The sequence below is a fragment of the Mastomys coucha genome, unplaced genomic scaffold (genome assembly GCF_008632895.1).
Source record: "Mastomys coucha isolate ucsf_1 unplaced genomic scaffold, UCSF_Mcou_1 pScaffold16, whole genome shotgun sequence".
Taxonomy (NCBI): Eukaryota; Metazoa; Chordata; class Mammalia; order Rodentia; family Muridae; genus Mastomys; species Mastomys coucha.
In genome coordinates, this window is record NW_022196898.1 from 37,861,796 (window position 1) to 37,874,083 (window position 12,288).

The following is a 12,288-nucleotide window of genomic DNA, read 5'->3' on the forward strand; positions in this document are numbered from 1 at the left end:
GGGGGGGGAGTTCAGGGTTTTTATTTGTTTTTTTGATGATAAAATATATAAAAGAGGGAGCATAAGATTCTTTGAAATGAGGAGACTAATTCAAAAAATGACTTCCTGAGAAAAAGACTTAAAATAGGACACTCAGTATGTGCAGCAGTTACTGGGGGAAACAGAATCCTGTAGATTTATTTATTCATTAATTTTTTCATTCATTTATTGAATTCCAGAAACATGAGCACTGCTCTAGCTATTGACATGCAGTAGTAAGCAAAGATCTGATGTCTGATTCCTCATCCTTCTCAGTGTTGTGATGTCAGATGATAGAGGGGTAAGCAAAAACATAATAATGTAACTGAGAGAAGTGTTGTGTAGTTAGTATTATAGAATAATTAGAATAAGAGATAGGAGAGGCCGGGCAGTGACGGTGCACGCCTTTGATCCCAGCACTTGGGAGGCAGAGGCAGGCGGATTTCTGAGTTTGAGCCCAGCCTGGTCCACAGAGTGAGTTCCAGGACAGCCAGGACTACACAGAGAAACCCTGTCTCGAAAAACAAACAAACAAAAACAAAACAAAACAAAAAAAAAAGAGATGGGAGAGAGTTAATTACCTACAGAGTTAACACAGCCTAAGGATGAAAGAGTTGGCATGAGAAATGTAGGGCAAAAAGGATATTTTGAACATCCTGAACTGGAAAGGAACTTAAAACTGTGTGTGTGTGTGTGTGTGTGTGTGTGTGTGTGTGTGTGTGTGTGTGTGTGTGTGTGTGTGTGTGTGTGTGTGTGTGTGTGTGTGCATGCGTGTGCGTGTGTGTGTGTGTGTATATACCCACACATATACATACATATATGAATGAATGCAATAATTCAAGAAAAGAGACTATTGAGAGATGTAGGGGGTTAGGGTGGGGAAAGATGTAGCAATAGCATGCACAACATATGTCAAGACTTCGGGAGGCTCAGTGGTAGAGTACTTGCCTCTCATGGGTAAAGCTCTAGGCTCTTTGCCCCCAGTGTTCAGATTTAAAGGAGAAGGACAATCAGTCCTTGCAATGACAAGACAGCAATGTGGAAATGGTAGATTAACAAGCATAATCTTATCCATCTGTTTGCTTAAGACTACTTAGGAGAAGAAAAGGTATGCTTTAGGGTAGTGTACTTCTTTGGGAGCATTTAGTTGGGTGATAATGAGATGAAGTGAAATTAGTTATTACACAGAGGAGAATATTAGAGATAGTAAACAGATTTAGCGAGCTGGAGAGATGGCTCAGTGGTTAACAATACTGGCAACTTTTACAGAGGACCAGAGTTTAGTTTCCAGCACCTAGCTTTTAGCATACAGCTGTAACTCCCATTCCAGAAGATTTGATGACTTTCTTTTTTGACTCTGGGTGCCATTCATCCATGTGGTGCATATATGTGCAATATGTGCATTCATACATATAAAATAAAAATAACTACATTTTTAAAAAACTAAAAGAAAGGGGCGGTAGTGGCGCACACTTTTAATCCCAGCACTTGGGAGGCAGAGGCAAGTGGATTTCTGAGTTCGAGGCCAGCCTGGTCTACAGCATGAGTTCCAGTACAGCCAGGGCTACACAGAGAAACCCTGTTTTCACAAAACAGAAACAAGCAAAACAAAACAGCTTTAGCCTTCTTTCTATCTTACGAGACATGGATCTGTATCTTAAAGAGAAATTAAGCCTATATGATGTGGGGCAGAGGACAGAGATAAACTCTGTATTGCTGCCTGCAACAGTCTAAGTTGTTATTTTTATAAGTCCTTTTCAGAGTCTTATTATGTTTTTAAAAATGGGTTTGTTTTTAAAAATGGGGCTGCAATCCTCCCTTGTGAGTGAGGTTATATAGGTAGGTGGCTGTGTGGGTGCCTTGGATGGGGTCCAATCCAATAAGGTGTAAACCTTAAGTAGGTCACAATATTTCACAAGGTGTTAAGACTTGTCCTTTATTATAAATGGAGGGTTTTGTGAGATTTCTAGTAAATAGCAGGCCTATAACTGAGAAAGAAAGCTATATGCTTGGGCCTGATGATTCATTACTGTTTTGATAATTATTTGAAGTATCTCTATATATGAAATGTAGTCTCCATTTCAAATACTCTCAATTGTGCTAGAATTCTTGATTCTTGGCTGGTCCTGAGATACTCGTCTTCTTCCCTTCCTTGTCCCCTTATCTGTCTTTCTTTCTTGTCTCAAAATATGTGTGTGAGAGAGTACATCTAAAGATAAATATTGTACAATAGGCATGTTAGAAAGGCACAGGGACTAAAGAGATGACTCAGTGGTTAAGAACACTTGTTCTTGCAGATAACTTAAGTTATATCCCCAGCACCCCCCACGGTGGCTCACAAACATCTGTGACTCCTGTTCCAGGGACTCCAACACCCTCTTCTGACCTTCTTGGGTATCAGGCACACATATAGTATACAGATACACATGCAGGTACAACACTCATAAAATAAATAAACCTGGGGGGCAGGGCAGGGCGAAACAGTTTGCAACACTAAGAAGACAGGCTAGAGAATTTGAGGTCATGCTGAGCTACATAGCAAATAGCAAGACTGCATAACAAGTTCTTTTCTCAAAGACCTGCTTGGATGGAGGGGTTGTCAAAACTTAGGTAAAAGGGCTAGAGAGGTGCCTTAATCTTAATAGACCTAACACCCATGTAAAATCCAAGTGTGGTGGCATGTGCCTGTAATTACAACTAAGGATTGGAGGAGACCTAGGCCAATCCCTGGCATTCATTGGCCAACCAATCTAGCTAATCCATGAGCTCCATGCTCAATAAGAAACCCTATCTCAAGAAATAAAGTAGAGAGGGGCTGGCAAAATAGCACAGCTCTATGACACTTGCTGCCAAATCTAGTGACCTGAGTTCAATTCCTGGACTCCACATTGTGAAAGGAGAAAACTAAAGACCTGTGAGTTCCACATATATATGCTGTGGCATGCTTGCCACCCCAGGATATTTATTTTGTGTGGGGAATAAAAAGGGGTTAATATTTGTGGAGGTCAGAAGACAACTTGTAAGAGAGTAAGTTGTTTCCTTCTAATGTATGTTCTAGGATCAGATTTGGTGGTAAGTACCATTCCATGCTCTATCATCAGCCTTCTAGGTTTCTTAACTTACTGTCATGATTACTAGACTAGCTGCATGTGGAGTATGCACAAGCCTCTAAATCCAAGCACCCAGGAGGCACCTATAGATCAGCCTTTAGAGTACCTTGACTGAGAAACAATGTAAGAAATATGTCATAGCCTGGAAAGATGGATTGGAAAAGAACAAAGTATACAGCTGGCTTATTTTATCAGTTATATTGTCTCAGTTTGAGAGCAGTTTGTTGAGTTTCTGCAGGTTGAAGAATAGATGGAAAGTGAAAAAAATGTAGATAAAGCTGAATTGTATCATTTAGGATGGTGGCACATACCTTTAATCCCATCACTGTGGAATCAGGCAGGCAGATCTTTATAAGTTTGACGCTACACTGGTCTACATAGCAAGCTTTAGGTCTGCCAGAATTATATAGATTGTCTCAAAAAAATTAGTTTATCTCTCTAAATCATGCCTTAACACTTTCAGAGCAATCTAATGGGTTTGTTTACTGTTTTGTGCATTCATGTTTGTGTGTGTATGAATTTTTTTGTTTGTGGTTGTTTTTGTGGTAGTCTTTACTATTGTTTTAAATTGATCTCCAATGTTTAGCATTGTTTTCCTTATATAACTTAAAGTTCATTATGTTGAAAATGCCCCCCTCGCAGTGTTAAAAAAAAATCATCACCTTTGGAAAATTATAATTCTGACACAACTTTCAATGTCAAGACTTATAACAATTCAAGTGACTAAATAATGCTAATGTTGGATATAACCTTAAAATAAATATACATGTGTTCATGCTGATAGAACTAAATGATTGGCAAGGATACAAGTTCTGTACAGAGCAATTTGTAGTGATACATGAAGATTTCCCCCTTTTGGGGGATAGAATTTCTTTTTATTGTCTTTTTTTAAATTTGTATTTGGTGTTTTGCTTGCATGTGTCTGAACCACATGTAGTGTCCTGTCTCCCTCAAGGCCAGAAGAGGCTGTTAGATCCTCTGGAGCTGGGATTGCAGATGGTTTTTAACTGGCCTGTAGGAGCTGGAAAATGAGCCTGAAACCCCTGCAAAAGCAGCCAGTGCATTTAACCACTGAGCCATCTCTCCAGCCCTGGGACTTCTCTTCTTGCATGTTAACTGCACATACTGACTTATTTTCAAATAATAGATTGGAGAGGTGACACACAGTAATGAAGGATAAGGTTAACTTAACCTGTGACTAGGCAGAGTGATTGTATATTCCCTGACATGCTACAAGTAGGGAGCTTCAGGCATCAAGTCTCCTGAAGTAGGAGTTACAGCTGATTGTGAGACCGCTGATATGAGTGCTGGGAAGTGAATAGAAGCCCTCTGAAAGAGCACTAAGTGCCGTCAACATTCAGCCACTCCTCTACACACTAACTGAGGTTTTCTTCTAATTTTCCTTTTTGTCTTACGTGTATGGGTATTTTGCCTGCATATACGTCTTCATCATTTGCATTCAGAAGCACGTAGAAGGTATCAAATACACAGTGAATAAAAGTTATAGGTGATTATGAACTACTGTGTAAGTGTTGGGACTTGAACCTCGGTCCTCTGGATTATCTCTCCAGACCTTATTTAGGGATTTCTTTGTTTTGAGACAGGGTCTTTCTGCAAGGATTTGGCTGTTGTAGAACTCACTATTTAGGTCAGGCTGGCCTCAAACTCACAGAGATATACCTGCCGTTGTCTCCAAGAGCTGGGATTGAAGGTGTGTACCAGGATAACAAGCAAGTTTTTTGGTTTTTGGTTTTTGGTTTGGTTTGGTTTTGCTTGTTTGTTTGCTTGTTTGTTTAAAGGCAGATCTTGTAATATAGCTCAGCCTGGCTTCAAACTCAGGGTCCCCGTGCCTCAGCCTCTGAATGCTGGTATTGTGGGAGTGTGCCACCAAAACTTTAGGCACATACAATCAAACTGAGCTTGTCTGTAGTATATTTAGCTCATAACTAGCTGTGCATGGCAGAACAATATGATTTCAAAATGGACAAAGAAGAGTGGACAGTGGGATAGTATTGTAAGTGATTATTTACAGGTAAACATTACATATTATATATTTCAGTCATTCCACTATTTTGTCCCTCCTGAATAAGTCAAATGACTACAAGTTTTTGTTTTGGAAAAGTAATCACTCTGAAGACACATTGGTTTTGTCTGTCTGTCCCTCTCCCTTCTCCCCCTCCCTCCATCCCTTTCTCCCTCTCTTTTATTCCAAAGCATACTTAGTTTGGTTTCCTTTTTACCTGAAGGGGATAAGCATCAGTTGGTGAAAATATCCTGGTTTTGACACTTTCTCTAGAAAAGTGCAAGTGGTAAAGTATAAGCATGCAGAGGTAAAAGTTTAAAATAGATTGTGATGGTTCTGGGAAGTCTCTGGAGAATTCCATTCAATGTGATCTAACTTGGGAATTGTCGGGAATTTTCTAATTAGTGAGAAGAAAAACACTTTGTTGTTTCTGTTGTTTGTTTTTAGCTTTAAATTGACCAGCACAGCACCCTGAATCCTTTCTTCCTGCAGTGCATTGAACTGATGAGGTATATGGACTATGTAGTCATAGTCAGAAACACCCGTTTTTATTAAGAGCCATTTTTTGTCATTTTTCAACTTGACAAGAAACTTTTAATGCTGTTCAAGAGATTCAGAACATAAATCCAGGACCAAACAAACAAACAAAACCTTTAGCAATGTCTTCAAATACTGGAGCTGGAGAAATATCTCAACAGTTAAAATGCCAAAGCCCACATAAATGTAAAGTGGACATAGCAGCCTGCCTATTATCCTAGTCTTAGCAGGTAGAGATGGGGATTCTCCAAGCAACTGGCAAGCAAAACTGTCAGGATCAGCAAGCTTTTGGTTTGATTAAGGAGATCCTGCTTCAATTACTAAGGTTGATTAGCAATTGGGGATGATTCCCAACATCAGCCTCAGTCAGACACACCAAAGTACACATGTGCCCACAGTCATGTATGCCTACACATGCAAACCAATACACATATGCACACTACACACACATAAAACTAAAATTTCATGCCATGCTTTAATTGTATTGGGGAGAAGTGATTTGTTATAAATCTAGTATGAAATACTGTTTTGAAGTAAGTCTGTATTTTTTTAACTTACTAATAAGCATCATTTTAAATCTAGCACATTAGTCTGTTCTTCCATGGTTAGCCCAAAGATATTTTTAGCATTGGAAACATTAGACATTTTGTTCATTTAAATACTTTCCTATTTAGTAGAGTATTTACTGTTAAACTCCAAATAAGGTTTACATAAAACCTATAGTATATAAATTTGTAAAAAGTCTCTATTGTTAAATTTCAAATAAGGTATATAAAACATGTAGTGTATAAATTTGTAAAAAGCCTTTAATATAAATTTAGACAGAAGAAATACATTTTATCTGACCAGATTCCAGATTTTCTTTTTTTGTTTGTTTGTTTGTTTTGAGGCAAGAGTCTCACTATGTAGTTCTGGCTGGCCTGATAATTCACTGTGTAGAACAGGCTAGCTTGCCTCTACCTCCTGAGTGCTGGAATTAAAGGCATATTGCCACCATGCCTGTTTACTGTATTCTTTTCTAATTCATATTTAGCATCATGAAAATTGATATTTAGTTTGGAATGGTTAGGGCCTCAATGAAGTAGTTAGGTTGAATTTTTGTTTTTATAGTGTGTGTATTATTTTTCTGTTCTGAGAGGAGAATCTTAACTATATCCTTGCTTTTCAGGCAATCCACCTATCTCTACCATATGCTAGAATTAAAGTTTTGTGCCACCATGCATAGTTTTTTTTTTAATTTTTAAAAAATTTTTATTCAAGTCTGCGTGAGAATGTGTGTCTTGTGTGTGTGTCCATATACATATGCATATGTCTTTGCTTACATTTGGGAATGATGGCCCATACCTTTAATCCCAGTACTTGGAAGGCAGCAAGCAACAGGTGGATTTACAAAGCAAGTTACCAGACAGCCAGGGCTACCTAGAAAACCCCTGTCTTTAAAATAAAAGTGGGGGAGGGTGTATGCCCTAGAATGTGTGTGAAGATGTGTGAAGAACTTTTGAGAATCAGTTCTCTCTGGCATGGCTTCCGGGATTCAGTTCCGGTGGTCAGGCTTGCTCAGCAAGTACTTTGAATTTGTTTAGAGTCAACTCATTGGATTGTGTGTTCATGTTTTCTTTGTGAGTTTTCTACGTACAGAGACACTTAGCACCAATGGCAGTTTTCTCTAATGATTGTAATAACTTCAACTGTTTGACTCTTTGCTTATACCCAGATATTTGAAAATAGTATTCATTTTTATAGTAGATATGATCAAGATTTTCACAAATAATAAATCAACCTTAGGACAGCTTTTTGGTCTTCACTTATCTCTGTGGATTGTGTAAGATTAGATTTTTTTTAAAGACATTTTATCAGCCTATATACCAGTTATGAGTAATTCATTTCCAGAGCTTTTTTATAAAAGATTTACTTATTTATGTGAGTACACAGTTGCTTTCTTCAGACACATCAGAAAAGGTCATCAGATCCCATTACAGATGGTTGTGAACCATCATGTGGTTGCTGGAACTTGAACTCAGAACCTCTGGAAGACCAGTCAGTGCTCTTAACCACTGAGCCATCTCTCTAGCCAGGGAGTTCTTTTTCTTTCCCTTTTCAATTTTCTGACATTTTACCTTGTATACTTTGTATGTACAACCTATACCAGTTTTCCCTTTTTGTTTAAATTGATACAAATATTTTTTCAAAGCCTTGTCTAATAAGTTTATTGCACAATGAATAAATGCAGTTCAGAAAGCCTATAATTAAAAAGGCTTCTTCACATATCTTAGTTCTTATATATCGTATGTATCATCTTAATTTGAGATAGCTTGAGTTTCCCCCCTTAGTAGTACTCTTTCTTCATTATACAAATGCCTTATTACCAGCAAACATTGAGAATTGACTCCTGTGCAGGTCGATCTCTAAGTTCAAGGTCTGCCTGATTTGCAGAGCAAGTTTGCAGGGCCAGTAGGGCTGTTACACAGAGAAACCCTGTTTCGGTAAACAAAACAAAAAAAAACAAACTAAAACAAACAATTATCTCCCAAGAATTACCATACCTTTAGTATTAAAAGTCCAGTATATTTAAGCATATCTTCTCTTTCTGTGAAATTATTACTTTACTCATGCGTATGCAGTTTCTAAATTTCTAGGCTGTGGTCTGGGTGCTGAGATACAATAATGTTTCTAGCCAAAAATCCAATGAACTGAAATTTCTCCAACTATATTCCTTTTTTACTTGTAAGGTATTTCATTATGTCTTTGTTTTAAATAGAGATGGGAAATTATGGAAAATTCTGATCTCTACTTTGTTTTTTGTTCTATTCTCTGTTACTCTTTCTTTCTCTGTCTGTCTGTCTGTCTGTCTGTCTCTCTCTTTCTCTCTCTCTCTCTCTCTCTCTCTCTCTCCCTCCCTCCCTCCCCCTCTGTGTGTGTGTGTGTGTGTGTGTGTGTGTGTGTGTGTGTGTGTGTGTATGTATTTGAGGCAGTATCAGATTTTCCTAAACTTAAATTCATACCAACATATTATTCTGTGAGGAATAGAATCTTTGCACATCTTAGCTGGAACCTTACCATAAGTAGCAGCAAAGTAGTTACTCCCCTTCGAAAATGACTATGAGAAGAACCAAAAAATGAGTAGGAAAGCAGAAAATGCTGAGGTTTTAGATCATCACCCCATCCCTAGAGAAGCGAAGGTGAGATTAAAAAGATTAATTTCGGGCTGGAGAGTTGGCTCAGTGGTTAAGAGCACTGACTGCTCTTCCAGAGGTCCTGAGTTCAACTCCCAGCAACCACATGGTGGCTCACAACCATCTGTAATGGGATCTGATGTCCTCTTCTGGTGTGTCTGAAGACAGCTACAGTGTATTCATATAAATAAAATAAATCTTTAAAAAAATTAATTTCAGATGCCTTTCTGATTGTCTTGCAAGTACTTGCCTGCCCTGGGCATACTTGTTTAGGAAGACATCTTTAATTGTATTTACTTTGTATTATTTAAAGTAAATGTTTAATAACTAGAAGTTGGTTTCAGCTCCCTAGTTGAGCATAAGTGTCTGTCTGTTCTACTTTAACTTTTTAATACTGAATGTTCACTTAAATGTGTGAGTTACATATGTCTTTAACATCTAAAAATTCTTTCATAATAATGTTGATTGTAGTGTAGTGGAACACAAGACCCTGGGTTCAGTCATTGACATTCTCTCCCCAAGAAAGACATAGCCTATGACTAATATTAGGACCTTCTTCATATGTAGTAGTCATTAATATCTATAAGCCACACTAGATTTTATAAGGTAATATTAGTATTACAGTATTCCACTTTGGGACTCAACACAGCCCTGTGATGTAGAGTGACTTTAATAAGCCTGAGTTAGGTATGTTTATTTGCCTTCATCCTGATTCTTAATTTGCTAAAGACTGAAGAATCAAACCCAGGCTTTTCTCCATAATCCATATAGTTAACTAGGTCCTGCATTCTCCTCTGCATTTCATTTTGTCTTATATTTGGAAATACAGATAAATTGGGGTCCCTGCTAGAATAGACATGTGAGTTCTCTTTGAATAGTCTCTTATTCTTCCCTAATCACCCAGCTGCATAATGAAACTTAAGGCAGTACTTTTATGGCTTTCACATGATTTAGGCCAATTTTAAAATACTCTGTACATCTTTAACAGGTTTCTACTTCTTGCTTATAAGTTGTAACGTTGCTTTCCAGTCTTAAATCTGTTTACTTTACATCATTGAACAGTATTTTTTCAGGATCCTCATCCTCTTACTATTCCTATTAGCACTCTTTATGGTCATATCTCAGGGATATAATACAACTTTATTCTCTAAACTGCACCATTGTTAAGAACAGCCTTACTCTATGAACAGGGAATTTGAGCATACTTTTAAAAATAAAAAATGAAAGCCTTCCTGAATTTTTACTCCATTCTTCTGTTAAATCCTAAGAGTAGGGTGCTGGCGTCCATTGCTTTCAGAAAATGAAAAATGGCTCAGAAGCTAAGTGAGCTAAGCCATCTCTCTCTCAATTGTTTCAGTTTCTCAGGAATTGCTGTACAGTGCTGCCAATAACGATCTCCGGGGATCTGACCCCCATTCTACCTCCCACTGCCTCTTCAGCAGCTCCAGATGCCACCAAAAGAAAGAGCTTTGAAGAAAGTGCCTGTACCCTCTTTTACCCTGAGGTGGGTGAGGCCAGGCAGGGTGATTCTCAGGATATCCTGATGATCAAAGGTATAGTTGAAGAGTGTCTTGAAGATGACCAAGAAATTTGGGGAAAGTTAACAAATAGCCTAGAAACTGAAGATAGAGCTCAAGAACAGAAGGCCCAAATGTCATCTGAAATGTCGTGCATGATGACATGTATAACCTTAAGTCAGTTCCTGGAGGGCAGACCAGTGTGCTATTCTTTCCACCTCCTTCCTTCCACCTCCATAGTGTCTAGCCAAACACCAGGCGTGGGAAATATACCCAGCAGGGCTCAGTTTATAAATGAGAGAGAAGACTTCATTAAGAGTCCTCTTAAACCAACTCCTTTTATTCCCTGGCACTTAATCTACCTTGCTTGCTCATTCATCAGGAATGGTGATAGAGCTCAAGCTAGCTCAGCTTCTTGGTCACTGTTGTCTTCTGTCTTGGATGCATGTCTGGGTAGGAAGAATGTATCTGGTCTGTATATCAAGTGTTCTGTGTTAATTCGTAGTTTTCATTGATGCTTTGACCTTCTTCAGTGGTTTATTATATCATACTGTTTAGCTCTATAGAGAACTCTTTATCTGAACCACACTCCATGGGGATTTACTGTACTGCTAGTTTTCAAATCTCTTTTGTATCTCTTTGAAATTCAAGACTAAACTTTATTCTTGAGTAGATCTTATATCAGTTATCAGTGTGTTTTAGAAGTAAGGTGCACTGTTTACAACATCAATTTTCCCAGTATCTGACATCTCCTCTCGAATGGCAAGTTATACATCTTACCTAGTCAGTACTGCCAGTAGCCTACTAAGAGAATGATTGCTGTGGTGTGACTTAAGAAACTGTTTAAAAAAAAAAAAAGTTCATAATTTGCATTTCCTCCTAGAGAAAGGGAAATCATAGAAACTTAGCTCCATTCATTTCTTCTAGTACTGTATTGGCCTTCAGAAATTAAATCTTGTCTTCATTAGAGAGTTAGATCGTAGACTCAAGTCTGAATACTCTTCTCTTCAAGTCTTTACTTTCTTGTCTTCTGTACCTCCAGCTATTTGTTGAAGCTTATTTTATATACATTTTTAAAAAGTAAATACTTCTAATTCTTTGGCAAATACAAAATCGATAGTTATTTTCAACAGCTGGCTTTTTGGGTTGTTAGGGAAGAAGTACTAAAAACAAATAATTTTTTTTTCTTTTTTTTTTTTTCGAGACAGGGTTTCTCTAAGTAGCCCTGGCTGTCCTGGAACTCCCTCAGTAGACCAGGCTAGCCTCGAACTCAGAAATCCACCTGCCTCTGCCTCCCAAGTGCTGGGATTAAAGACGTGCTCCACCACCGCCTGGCAAAAACAAATAATTTTTTTTGCAGGAATATAATAATTTCTGAACATCATTTTCTCCTGAGCAAGAGATATACTTAATTATGCTGCATCAATTTGGAGTTTTTGCTAAAATTATAAGACTTTATGAAGGGAAATTGAATGTTTTTATGAGGTAACCTTAAGTGTATACCATTAAAGATGTATTCCACAAATAAGTTAATAACCAGGTCTTCTTGAATTTTCTATAGAAGAAATCAGAATGTAAAAATTTGCGAATTGTATAAATTGATGGAATTGAGACCCAACCACCTACCTTTTTATCTGAATTCATTAAATGAGATGCCTAAGTTAGATATGCCTTTCCCACGTCAGTTATTTCTCAATTAGTTGTATTATAAGTTTTGTTTGTTGATTTATATTGTTCATTCTAATAAAAAATAACAGGTTAGACTTGATTTTCATCAGCAAATACTTTAATACTTCATAGTGATGGTACATAAAACTAAATCACTATTTTTATTTTACCTTTAAAACTAGTTTTCTCTCAGCTATATAAAATTTCATGAGACTTTGGAAATTCTTTTTTTTTTTTTTTTT

General features: G+C 37.6%; 1 protein-coding gene across 4 annotated transcripts in view; it reads left to right on the forward strand.

The window, feature by feature from the left end:
* The window catches only part of Ash1l (ASH1 like histone lysine methyltransferase), a 126,688-nt gene that overhangs the window by 34,782 nt on the left and 79,618 nt on the right, over window positions 1–12,288 (forward strand). The window lies entirely within an intron of this gene.